The sequence below is a fragment of the Grammomys surdaster genome, unplaced genomic scaffold, assembly GCF_004785775.1.
Source record: "Grammomys surdaster isolate TR1022 unplaced genomic scaffold, NIH_TR_1.0 320683, whole genome shotgun sequence".
Classification (NCBI taxonomy): domain Eukaryota; kingdom Metazoa; phylum Chordata; class Mammalia; order Rodentia; family Muridae; genus Grammomys; species Grammomys surdaster.
The window spans coordinates 8,985-21,465 of NW_021627297.1; the positions used below are offsets into that span (position 1 = coordinate 8,985).

At 43.6% G+C, this 12,481-nt stretch overlaps 1 long non-coding RNA gene across 1 annotated transcript; it reads left to right on the forward strand.

Annotated features, from left to right (window-relative positions):
* The first annotated feature begins 8,573 nt into the window (after positions 1-8,573).
* LOC114616456 lies at positions 8,574-10,098 on the forward strand. Its single transcript, XR_003710633.1, has 3 exons — positions 8,574-8,853; positions 9,031-9,330; positions 9,646-10,098. It is a non-coding gene; the product is annotated as an uncharacterized LOC114616456 (long non-coding RNA).
* The last annotated feature ends 2,383 nt before the right edge of the window (positions 10,099-12,481 follow it).

Here is a 12,481-nt window from a genome sequence, read left to right on the forward strand (position 1 = left end):
CACTACATCTGCTTTAGTCACATTAACTTTCTGTCCCATTTTAGAATCATTCATTAATACCACCATGCTGATATTTTCCTAGTTCACTAGCAGACTTGGAGAGAAATGTTAATAACTGGGGCTGGAGATGGAGCTCAGGGATGAAGTTCCTGCTGAGAATGCACATGGCCTCGGCTCAATCCCCAGTGCTGCAGAAGAAATAATTATAATTGAAAGTTTGAAGAATATAACAGATAGCGTAAGTCTGTTTTACATTTTAAAATAACTGCTAACATTTGCTTAATGTTTTCTATTAATTCAAAATACTTGTATTAATCATGTACCATGTCTCATGTTCAATCAGTATTCATGAAGAATCTAATATTCCAGTTCTGCACACAGAACTTCAGATACCTAGCTACCCTGTAATACACATCTGTAAAAATCCTTACAAGGCAGATATCGTACTCATCTCTCAATGAAGAAACAGAGAGGTTAAGTAACTGGCCAAAGTTCAGTGTCGTGGAACAATGAGGAGATCCCAAGCCTCTCTCATTCTAAAGCCCATGAACGGCTCTCGTTGCCTCTGTGGACGTTTTCCTCTCCTAAGTGAATCTAATAATGATGAAAAGGTTCCTACAAGCAGTGGATGAACTTAATGTTGATACATTTTAGTGGAGAAGGAGAGTCTGCCCAGCTGCACAACACCCAAGGCTGCATCAAATAAATTAGGAGTGCTGGCTGTTTATGGCCTGGCATCAAACTCTGAAGGGAAGGGTAACTAGCCAGCACCTCCTGTTCCATGGTTCATGGGTGTCCTACAAACATGTTCTATGTGCCAAGAGGATAATGTGCGGCAATGGGCAGTTTGCAGTCACGGTGTGAACTATTAATTACTCCTGTGGAGAACTGGCAAGCTACTTTTGAAGAAACCCTGCTTGGTGGATAACAGGTAAAAGGCAAAGACTCACTTGGTTGAATTTATTCTAAATGTAATCTGCAGACATCAGCAAATACTTCACAACTGTAATTTTGCTGCTATTATGAATCATAATATAAATATTTTTGGTGACAGAGGTTTGCCAAGGGTGTTGCAACCCAGAGGTTGAGAACCACTGCTTTAGACTAAGCCTCTAAGTGTGTAAGATACCACCTGGAGAAGTGATTTTAACCAAGGAAGAAGTTCTAGGAAAATAGAGACGTGAATGTTAAAGCTGCGAGACAACTTAAAACAACAACAAACTTCAACTGTGAGCACAGATAATTTGACATCTTTAAAAGACATATTGGTGAGAGTGACCAGGAAACAGAAGGAGCTCTGAGACTCTGTTGAAGAATGGCTATGTTGCAATCCTGTCAGGAAAAGAATGTTTCAGAAACAAAAGAATCTAGGCATGCTGGCACATGCTTTTAATTCCAGCACTCAGAAGGCAGAGATGGATCACTGTGAATTAGGGGCCAGCCTGGTCTATATAGTAGTTTCAGGGCCAGCCAGGTATACATAGTAAGACCCATAGAGAGTTTCAAAAGCAAAGAGAAAGAAGAGTACCAAGGAGGAGTTACAATTGTCAAACGATACACAAATAAAGGCTAAGCTATTAGTCTTAGCAACCTGTCAAATTCAGTTGCAATGCAAGCACAGCTCAAAAACCAAACTGATATGGATTGTGCAGTAAGGGAAAGTAAATGTTTGTGACTCGGGGCATAGTGGTGCACGTCTTTTAATCCTACCATTCAGGAGGCAGAGGCAGGAGGATCTCCGTGGGTTGGAGGACAAAAGAGATCCTATCTAAGAAACAAAACATCAATCAAAAGAAATATGTTTGTATAGGAAGACGAGCTTGTGGGAGAAGAGGCATGAGTCTTTAAGAAAGGATTACTGTATTTACTTTTAGACAGGGAAGCAAAACTATTTCTAGAAAAAACTCTCCAAAGAGAGTGAAAAGAAACATTATCTATGAAAGTGAAATTAGATAGCTCTTGGGCATAAAGTTACACCATAGGACAGACATTTCTGGCTCTGGGAATACAGTTCAGATATGGCAAGAGGAATAAATACAGAGATTCACAAGACTAGAAATTCACAGGCAGGAAAATAGGATCAGAGGAAAAAAAAAAAAGACTTCTGCCACTCTTTTGTTGTTTCTTCTCTTCAAAGGGGAAGGCTGAAGACTAATTTCTTGGCCTCTCTAGGGTCTAAGTGCAAACTTTGTCTCTGAGATAGAAAAAGGGAAGGTCACACACAAATAAGTTATAAGAATCAGGCAAACATGTGTAAATTCAAATCAACCTTGGCCCTACCCTGTCAGATATTTGATAAATGAATGAACACAGGGAAGATAATATAAAGAAAGGTAAGCAATACAGATGATTCCTGTAGTCCGGGAAAATAAATGACTTATTCACACTTGACAGTAACATGAGGAACCCAAAGACCTAGTGATACAAATGTAAACAAACCCGTGTTTTTAAAAGAAGTTTAAAAACCACATATCTCAGAGATTTAAAATGAAAGTCTGGGGCTGGAGAGATGGCTCAGTGGTTAGGAGCACTGATTGCTCTTCCCAAGGTCCTGAGTTCAATTCCCAGCAACCACATGGTGGCTCACAACCATCTGTAATGGGATCTGGTGCCCTCTTCTGGTGTGTCTGAAGAAAGCAATGGTATACTCATACATAAAATAAATAAATCTTTAAAAATAAATAAATAAATAAACAAACAAGTAAATAAATAAAATAAAAGTCCACTATCAAGGTAACAACCATAAATAGGCTTGACTATATTTTTCCAGATATTTTCTTGTTTATATACTAGGAAACTAGTTTTATCAAAAAATTAAAATTTTTTAAATTTTAAAAATAAAAGTAAAAAAGTAAGCAAGCATGCAGGCAAGCAAGCTGGGCCTAGTGGCCCACAACTACAATCCTAGCTACTGTGGAAGAAGATGAAGCAGGAGTGGAACAATTCAGAAATTGCCTGGACTATAGAGCGAGTTCAAGACTAGCCTGTGTAACTTGACTTGACTCTGTCTCAAACCCTTATAAAGTGAGAAAAGGGTGCTTACAGGATCATACTTACTATACTTCATTTCAAACCTATTTTTTTCATGCCACCAACTTTTTACCATCACAATACTATAACAGACATCATTTTTCAAAATGTTTTTTTTTAACTTTTATTTTTAATTATGTGTCTGTGCCTATATGTGGGTATGTGCACATGATGCAGATGCCCTTAGAGGCCAGAGGCATCAGATCCCCCTAAAGCTGGAGTTACAAGTGATTGTGAGCTGCCTGACATGGGTGCTGGGAAACTAGGACCTCTGGAAGAGCAGCATGCACTCTTAACTGCTGAGTCACCGCTCCAGCCCCAACAATAAACATTGTTTTTTTTGTTTTTTGTTTTTTTTTTTTTGGTTTTTCGAGACAGGGTTTCTCTGTATAGTCCTGGCTATCCTGGAACTTACTCTGTAGACCAGGCTGGCCTCAAACTCAGAAATCCACCTGCCTCTGCCTCCCAAGTGTTTGGATTAAAGGCGTGTGCCACCACTGCTCGGCAACAATAAACACTCTTAATGTATGTATTAAATATAAATGTGTACATTTATATGATTTTTCCAAAGATAAATAGTACACATGGGAAGTGGCTTAGAGTGTATGAACATTGCAATTTTAATAAATATTACCAAATATCTTAAATTGGATTTCATCTATAAAGTCTCTCACTATAGCACGATGGCATAATTCCAACAAGATGGGGCTTAAATACAAACCCCTAACTCTGGCTTAATTTGGAAAGACATTTGGAATCTCTAAGCTCTTGTCTCTTAACTAAACTTTCTTACTAACAAGTGTAGTGACAAGAGCACGCCGCATTGGGCTGAGGAGATAATTCAGTGGGTGAACTGTTTGCTGCACAAGCATGAGGAGATGAGTTTGAGTTTACATCCAGCACCCACGTACAAGCCAGGCATGGCAGTGTAGCCTGAAACTCCAGTGCTGGGACAGAGCTGGAGATAAGGAAATGCATCCCGGGTGTCTGGAATGACATTCTCCAGGTTCAGTGGGAGACTCTGTCTCAAAATCTAAGGTGGACACAGAAGATGATACTATTGTGTACAACACATGTAAGGTGCACCTAATATGAAGTATGAAAATTCATTAAGCAGACAATGGGATGACCTGAAGACTTATGTCATAGTTCACTGTGGTTGTGATAAAATACCCTGACAAAGGCAACTTAAGAAAGGGTTGACCTCGGTTCCTGATCTTCCTCCTGAGAGCTAAGACTGAAGGCCTGATCCACTGGGCCCTAAACTGTGCATCTTTCATACATTCATCTTGTATTATTCTACAGGAAATTTTTAAAATGTCTTTTCTGTTTACTATTCCTTTCTTAAAAGAAACATCAGAAATTGGTGTTAATATTTTAGCTCATCTCGACAATGATAACTCCAGTATATAATCAGTATAAAATGTTTAAGACTTTATATTTTTTGATCGTCTTCACATTCCAGTATGTATTATTTTATAATTATATTAGTTCAAGGGTAGTGGGGAAACAGCCAACTCAAGACAATGCCAATGATGCAGTGTCTATCCACATATGGGTATGTATAGTAGGAATTGTTCAATGCTGGCAAACACTGTACAGATGAGAATCTTTTAAAAAGTTAGTCTTCAGTAAAACCTAAGTAATTTTAGTTTATGAACTCTAACTTTCAATAAGCCTCGGTAAATTAGATTCATAATAAATAGCAATATGCAAATATCAAAAATATTTGGGAAGGGGTGGAAGAACAGTAGCCCTGAGAACTATCAAGGTGAATTGTAAATTTGGTTGACGATCCATCAGGAAAAGGCTCATGACTTGGTATCCTGGACCATAATGGAGACCAATATATAGCCCAGTAATTTTCAGTAGTTACTTTCATATGATTCTGTGTAGTGGCTCTCCAGCAGTACAAAATATACTCTCCTGAAGTAGAACCTTCATACACGGCTTGTGGGAGTACGTTTTTACTGACTTAGAAAACAATGTGGAAGCTCCTTAAAAGGCTGTCACAGAAATCAGCAATTCAACTCTAAGGGTGAGCTTAAAAGAAATGAAACAAACATGTCCACATAAAAACCTGTACACAACTTCTTACAGTACCTCTACTCACAGTGACCAAAAAGGTACAAACAACTCAAATGTCTATCAAAAAATGGTTAAGCAAATGTAGCCACACATTAGTAAAAGACTATTTGGACATTTAAAGGAACAGAATGAGATCCTTTTCCTTATTTCTTTCCCAGCAAGTTATATAAGTTGTCAGCGTGACAGACTCTAGAATCATCTGAGGCACCAGGCTCTGACCAGGCCTGTGGAGGATTACCTTGCTGATTAAGGCTTACTGAAAATATAAAGGCTGTGTGTGTCTTTCATCCAGGAACTCAATAACCAAAGGTGGGGTGGAAACCCCGGGCCAGGATCTTAAATAATTCAATACTAAACGTGGTGCCTTAACATGGGGCAAAACCTCACTTCTGGAAGCAGGTGAAGGGTTACAGCAATAGAAAGCAGAAGAGGGAACTAACCGGGAGAAGGAAGGGAATCAGCTTGAGGGAGGGGTACAAAAGAAGACAGTGGGAGGAAACAAAGAAACTATATAATGACATGTATGAAGATCTTATGATGAGACTCATTACTTTGTACGTCCACTAAAAATTAATTTTAGAAATATGATGAAGGTGCCAAACCCTATACTACATGTTTTTCCATGTTACCATGGTAACATTTTTATCACTGATGCCACTGTTTCAAGATACTAGGAGTCTCAGGCTCACATATGCTTACCTATCTCGAGGTTAGCCCAAAATAAATTAACTTTTAAGGCTTGTTTTGATTGGTTTAATTACATTTTAAAGGAGAGTTCACTAAACAGTTTCATAAGCTGCTTATAAATGTTAAAAACAAAAATTTTAATTAAATTATAACTATTTTGTAAAAGAGACTCTGTAATTGCTCCAGTCTGCTCCTTCATTCTAAGCAGTTCAGGGCAGCAGATCCTCACTAAACTTATCCAAAGATAAGGTTGACTGTGGCTGTGATATTAACTACATATTACCTCTTTGTCTTTATAGCTCTAAGCATAAATATTATATGAAATATTTACCTTTTAGCCAGGTGATGGTGGTGAATTCTTTTAATCCCAGCACTGGGGAGGCAGAGGCAGATGGATCTCTGTGAGTTCAAGGTCAGCCTGGTTTACAGAGCTCCAGCATAGCCAGGGGTACACACAGAGAAACCCTGTCTTGAAAAACCAAAAGTCTACCTTTTGGGGGGTGGAGAGGGGATACAGGTTTTCCTATTTAGCCTTGACTGTTTGTCTGTCTGTCCTGGAACTTGATGTGTAGACTAGGCTGGCCTTGAACCTATAAAGATCTGCCTGCCTCTCTTGAACCTATAAAGATCTGCCTGCCTCTGCTTCCTGAGTGCTGGGATTAAAGGTATGTACCACCATACCCAGCAAATCTCTACTGTTTAAAGAAAAAAATGCAGGCTTAATGAGACTGCTATACTTACAAAGCTAACAGCCTAAATCCTAAACAACAAAAATCTGTGTTCTCAATTTCAGCTGTTGGGCACACATACAAGCACACACATACAGGCATGCACACATACCCATGGAATAGATTCTAAAAATGATTTGTCACTGGGAGATAGACTTGGAATATATTTTTATCTTACTAAGTTTCAGCAACTGGCATGTACTACTTTCATAAAGAAAAAAATATTGGCCAAGTGTTGTGGTGCAGGCCTGTAATCCAAGCACTTGAGAGGATCCTGGAAAATTCAAGGTTAGCAATAATACAGCAAGTTCTTGGCCTGTCTCAAAAAAAAAAAAATAAAAACCAAAATTTTTTTAAAAAGCTATCTACTGAGAAGTAAACTTAAATTTAAGAAGTTTAAAAACTTGGAAAAGCATTTTTATTAAACAATATAAGCTATATTGTTACTACAGATACAATACTTAGTCTCTTTTGAGGCTAGCCATGGATATATCTCAAAATTAAACTAGTGAGTTAAGAGTAGAATGCCTCTTAGTCCAGATAGCAAAACAGAAATCAGAATCATAATCCAGGCTGGTGAAAAAAGAGCTGAGGTCTATGCAAAAGAACTGACTGAGGAAACTGACTGGAGGAGAGGCTCCAAGGGCAAGAGCGCAGGGATTTTCTCTGGTACTTTTGACAATGGCTTCTAGTTCACCAAACTTCCCTTCAGAGTCTTAGCAAGATAACGTCAGGACTCTCCAAGTTCTTTATTATGTTAGTAAAAGGTCTAAGTCAGAAATAAATCTACCCCTGTTCCATAAGACTCAATATTTTGAACACTATAAAAGAGTATACTGGGTCAGTTGGATGGAGCAGTGTGTGCTTGCGATGCCAGCTACTAGGAAGAGGGGTGGGGCTGGGAGGACTCACTTGTAGCCAGGAGTTTAAAAAACAACCTGAACAACACAGTAAGACCCTTTCTAAAAGCAAACTGAACAAAATAAAAACAACAAAAGTCCCCACAAATCCAAAAAAGAAAAAAACCTACACCCATACCCACAAGCACATATTGGGGCAAATAGGGGCTTACTCTTTATGCTCTCCCAGAAGGAAGGTTTGTAACACTCCAAACCATTCTCAACACTCACTGCACACATAATAGAAATCTCCACCTGTGTTTTCCCTCAGGTTTAGTCTCTGGACTTCTGCTGTTTTCCCTACTAGCTTTCAGAGCAGCTTCAACGTTACTTTCTCAGTCCAGGTTTCTATTTCCTGTACTTGGAAGTTAATCTTTGCAGCATCTCATAGGAGGTATGCTGCTATTAGCTCCATTGACATTGATTTTTTTTTTTCTTTTTTGGTTTTTCGAGACAGGGTTTCTCTGTGTAGCCCTGGCTGTCCTGGAACTCACTCTGTAGACCAGGCTGGCCTCGAACTCAGAAATCCCCTGCCTCTGCCTCCCAAGTGCTGGGATTAAAGGCATGCGCCACCACTGCCCGGCGACATTGATTTATTTTTAATGGCAGGCCGCCATAGGGAGGGTCCTGGAAGGAGCCCGGGGAGAACAGGGCTGGGAGTTGGGGGGGGAGGGATGACCCAGGTGAGAACCCCGCCGGGAGGGGAGGGGCGGGGGGCGGGGCGGGTGCGGGGCGGGGTCAGTTAGGTCTCCAGAAGGTGGCGGTTGGCCGCACTGTCCTCTGCACGGGGGACGCAGGCCAGATGCCAGGCCTCGACGACAATGCCCCCCCTCTGCCCTTGGGAAGGCTTTGGGGCCGGGCAGACCCTCCGCCCGCAGCCACTCCGCCTCTGCCCTCTCTGCCCCACAGCCCGGCCATCGCTGCCCGCCTTGGCGGGCTCCTGTCGGGATGGGGTAGGGCCAGACATTGATTTATTTTTAATGGCAGGCCGCCATAGGGAGGGTCCTGGAAGGAGCCCGGGAAGAACAGGGCTGGGAGTGGGGGGGAAGGGATGACCCAGGTGAGAACCCCGCCGGGAGGGGAGGGGCGGGGGGCGGGGCGGGGCGGGGGCGGGGCGGGGTCAGTTAGGTCTCCAGAAGGTGGCGGTTGGCCGCACTGTCCTCTGCACGGGGGACGCAGGCCAGCTGCCAGGCCTCGACGACAATGCCCCCCCTCTGCCCTTGGGAAGGCTTTGGGGCCGGGCAGACCCGCCGCCCGCAGCCACTCCGCCTCTGCCCTCTCTGCCCCACAGCCCGGCCATCGCTGCCCGCCTTGGCGGGCTCCTGTCGGGATAGGGTAGGGCCACCGCCGGTCTGGTTATGGGCCGCCCTCTGGGCACCGAGCAGCCCCCCGAGCCCTGACCGACCACGAGGACCCGGGAGGTGGGTGTGGGCTGATGAGACCGCGCGGGTGGGGGCTGGGGTGGGCACTGGGGTTATGCGGAGGCGGGAAAGGCACGGGGGAGATGGGCTGTGGGCCCCGAGAAGACTGTTAGAGAGCTACTGCATCCCTCTTGCCTGATGGGCAGCTCCTGACCCCTCAACTCCTGCCTCTTCCAGGATCGATGCCTCTGGAGCCTCCAGCGAACTCAGTGGAAACCATGGCTTCTTTGACTGGGGCTAGGCTGCCCTCCTTTCTCTACATCTCCTTGCAGAGACAGAATGGCCCCGGGCAGCGTGTAATCAGGGAGGTGAACACCACCACCAGGGCCTGTGCTCTTTGGGGCCTGGCTGAAGACAGCGACTACACAGTGCAGGTCAGGAGCATCGGCCTCTGGGAAGAGAGGCCCCCAGGGCCCCGTGTGCACTTCCAAACTCTCAAGGTTTCTGACAGGCTGCCCTCCAAAAGCTCCAGCCCATGTAAGAGCCTGTTTTAGTGGCCTTTTCCCTGGCTTTTAACCTCTCGTTTACCTGCTTAAGGCTCACAACTGTCTAGCTCAGATGAATAGGGTGATTTAATTCCTTCTACTGCCAGGGAAGTTAAGAAAAACAGGTAGGCAGGGGAGCAGCTATAGAGACACTGGCCGGGTAGGACAATAAGAAAACTTAAGGACTTGGTGATGTACAATCCAGAGAGGGAGGAAGCTTGTGGGCGGAGCTCTGTATTAGGTGTGCATGCAGCTATGAGATTGGTCGGGAAGAGAATTCAACAATCCCCTTATGATTCTGCCCTAGGACTCACTGCGCTTACCCAGGTCCTGTGTGCACCTTCGAGAACCCACTAGGTGACCTTATGACGTATGTCGCCTGTATGTCAACCACTAGCGCCGCCAATGCAGGCCTGTTGTCTGCATCATGCAGTTGAAGCACCCGAGAACCCTGTTGAGCCCTCAGGTGAGGAATCCCATGCCTCTCCCATTCCCGACCACCAGGCATTACAAAACAAAACAAAACAAAAACAGGAACAGAAGTTGACACTTTTGAGCTTCTACTCCTGGAGAAGACTGTAAAAGCTCGCTCTGCAGTCGATGTGCATCGCTGACTGACGGCTAAATGCTGTCATTGCATCGCATACATCAGTTGAGTGCCAGGCCCAACTTAGGCTCTACGGGATCAAATCTACCTGCATTACGTCAAGACTTTTTCTGGAGGGAAAGGCGCATATATAGATCACGATCACAGCTCTACACAGGATGAAATAAATGCTTTAGATATAAGCCCTTAAAAAGGTAGAGCGGAAGCTGAACTCTCTTTTGGATTGTGAAAGTGTGTTTCGGATGCAGAAGAGGCTGGGCACTGGGAGAGGAGCCCAGAAACATAAACGACTGGGTTTGGGAGTGAAGAGGACAGAATTCGTGTCTTGGCTTAGCTCCAACACTGACTTGACCAAATGGTATCTCTGGCTTTAACCCTCACCATATGCAGTCTTTCCAACACTAGCTTCTTCATCTGGTAAAGAAAAGCCACAGTGAGAGCAACTGTAAGCGACTTAGGAGAATGTTAAGTAAAGCTCTACACAGAACAGAGCCTTGTAAGCCTTAGTGGCACAGGATAGTAATCTCAGCAGTTGTGGAGGTAGGTGGGTCAGGAGTGCAAGGCCAACCTGGGTTACAATAGACTCTTACAGAAAGGGGGCAGGGGTGAGGGGTGGGGGAGGCCTGTGAGGTGGCTCAGTGGCTAAGGTACTTGCCACTCAGCCTGACTACCTGAGTTTGAGCCCTGTGACCCCACAGTGGAAGGAAAGAACCAGCTCCTGCAAGTTGTCCTCTGACTGCCCCACACGTCCCACCCTACCATAGATGTAAAGAAAAGGATTTAAAGAGCATTATAAACTGAAAAGCCATGAGAAGGATGATTGACAAGAGAGAAAGACATTCCCAATTGAAAGGACAGGCTAACACTGCACAGATGAGAAGGTTGGCCATGGAGGAAGTGACTCATCAGCAGCATGAGAAACTGAGTTCAGATCTCCAGCGTCCTCCTCAAAGCCAGGCACACCTGTAATCTCAGGGCTGTGAAGGCAGACAGGTGGGTCCCTAGAGTTCTGGTCCTAGACCTCCAGCCTAGCCGAATTCGTGAGCTTTCAGTTCAGTGAGAGACTCTGTCTTTAAAAAAAAAAAAAAAAAAAAACTAAGGCAGAAAATGATTGTGAAAACACTGATTTGACCTCTGACCTCTATATGTACAACCCCCACCCTGGACACATAAGCAGACAGTCAGACCTACATACAAAACAAGTATGCATTTTTCAGGAGATGTTGCTAGTGGTAGAGCACACACTTCTCTAGCACTAAAAGAACAAGTCCTTACCTGATTGTGCTGTTACATGCCTGTGATCTTAGAATTTGTGAGACTGAGGCATGAGGATTACTGTGAGCTCAAAGCCAGTCTGAAATCATAGCAAGACCTTCTTTTAAAAAATAAGAGTAGCCAGGCATGGTGGCTCATGCCTTTAGTCTGAACACTCAGAAGCTGGGGCAGGCAGATTTCTGTAAGTTCAATGCAAGTCTGGTTTACAAAGAGAGTTCTAGGGCTACATAGAGAGACTGTGTCTCAAAAAATAATTCTAAATTATATATGGCAGAATTAAGTCATTAATACATATGCCACAACAGCAGAGTTTTTTTCCAGAGCTGAGGACCGAACCCAGGGCCTTGTGCTTGCTAGGCAAGTGCTCTACCACTGAGCTAAATCCCCAACCCCTACAGCAGAATTAAAGACATTAGAATTTTAGCTTATGGAGTCAAACGTACATGGATTCAAATATTGCATCTGCCATCTAAAAACTGTACATATAAACCCGAGCAAGTCTCTTAATTTTCAATGCCTCAATTTCTCGAAATGTAAAATGGGAATACTGAGCAAGTTTCTTGATTTTTAATGCCTCAATTTCTCCATATGTGAAATGGGAATAATAATAGCTTCTACTTCGGGGTTCTGAGATGTGGTACTTAATGGATGTCAAGCATTTATGAAAATGCCTGCCTGGCTCAGATTCACTCAAGACAGTCCAGTCAGAGCACTTACTGTAGAGAGAGGAGAATTCACTGATTGTGGAACTCAGGAATGTTTGCAGGGTGTGCAGACAGTAGCAGATGGAGTCCTAGCTCAGGGGTACACAATAAAAAGTTGTGCTCCTTGCAGGGTAAACTGGTACTGTAATCTATAATTTCAAAAATACCCTAATGGAAAAATTGGCAATAGAACCCTTTGATCTCTTAAAAAAAAAAAAAAGATACTGTCATGGTGCAGCTGGGCCAGATGCCCATGATGGACTCAGCCCAGGAAGGCGGGTGATCAGCCAAAGCTGATGAAGCACCTGCACCCCCTTCTACCCCACTGTAGTGGATGATTGGGTCATGGCTATGGTGATGGAGTGGCTGTTTTCTGGCTCTGGTTTGGGGATTGGGTGCGATGATCCTTTTCCCTTCAGGCTTTGGAGATATTGGGTTAGGTTTGGTAAGTAGAAGTGTGTTAAGTCCAAGTGGCTAATCAGACATGTGGAAAAGGAGCTAAGTTTTCTTACAAGAACAGAAACCTTTAGTGGCAGAGCCTGAAGGGACCACAGCTG